The following is a 930-nucleotide window of genomic DNA, read 5'->3' as shown; positions in this document are numbered from 1 at the left end:
TATTGAGATGCTACGTGTTCTCTGTCCTGTTGTATGGAGTTGAGGCCTGGACAATTACAGAGGCTATATTTAAAAAAACTCATTAACTTTGAAATGTGGTGTTATCGAAGAATGTGGAAAATATCTTGGACACAACATATAACAAATGCGGAAACGCTACGAAGAATGAAAAAAGATAAAGAAATGCTAAGGGAAGGTGGAAGGCAAAAGAGGACCGGGGAGAAGACACACGTCCTGGCTGAAGAATCTGAGACAATGGAGTGGGAAAAGGTCAATAGAACTTTTCAGAACAGCTGCAGATAGAGTCAAATGGGCCATGATGATCGCCAATGTCCTAAGGGATGGACCACGTTAAGAAGAACATATTGTTATTAGAAAAATAAGGTTTCATCCACATATATCATTGAAAAATGATTCAAGTTATCTAAACACTGATATCGACAAAGAAATATATATTGCGGCGGCGATATCTGTGAAGATCGTATTACTATCAAATTCATACTTTTATTTTCTAAAAATTATATTTTCTAAAAAATGATACTTTTTTTAAGAATACCTAAAAATTTGGCAACTTTAACTAAAATTAGAGTTTTTAATGCAAATATTCAACCTCACACTTCGGTTTTTCTCATATTTAAATCAATCCGCCCAGTTGAAAAAATTACAAAATCATGGAATGAGAATCATTCTTGGTGGAAGCAGATATACACCTATAGCAACAATGCTTAGCATGCTGCAGTGGCTTTTACTTCAACAAAGGGTCTTTTAAATTACAATAGTGTTAATTTATAAAATTTTAAATAATTTGGCTCCTGCTTACTTTTTGAATTTATTACGCGGGGTTGTGATATTCAAAATTACCCTACTCGAGGTAATTGCAATTTACACATTGTGAAAACAAAAAGGAAGGCTTCAGGAAACTCTTTGTTG

Source organism: Diabrotica undecimpunctata, chromosome 6, assembly GCF_040954645.1.
Source record: "Diabrotica undecimpunctata isolate CICGRU chromosome 6, icDiaUnde3, whole genome shotgun sequence".
NCBI lineage: Eukaryota > Metazoa > Arthropoda > Insecta > Coleoptera > Chrysomelidae > Diabrotica > Diabrotica undecimpunctata.
Note: the sequence above shows the minus strand (reverse complement) of the source record.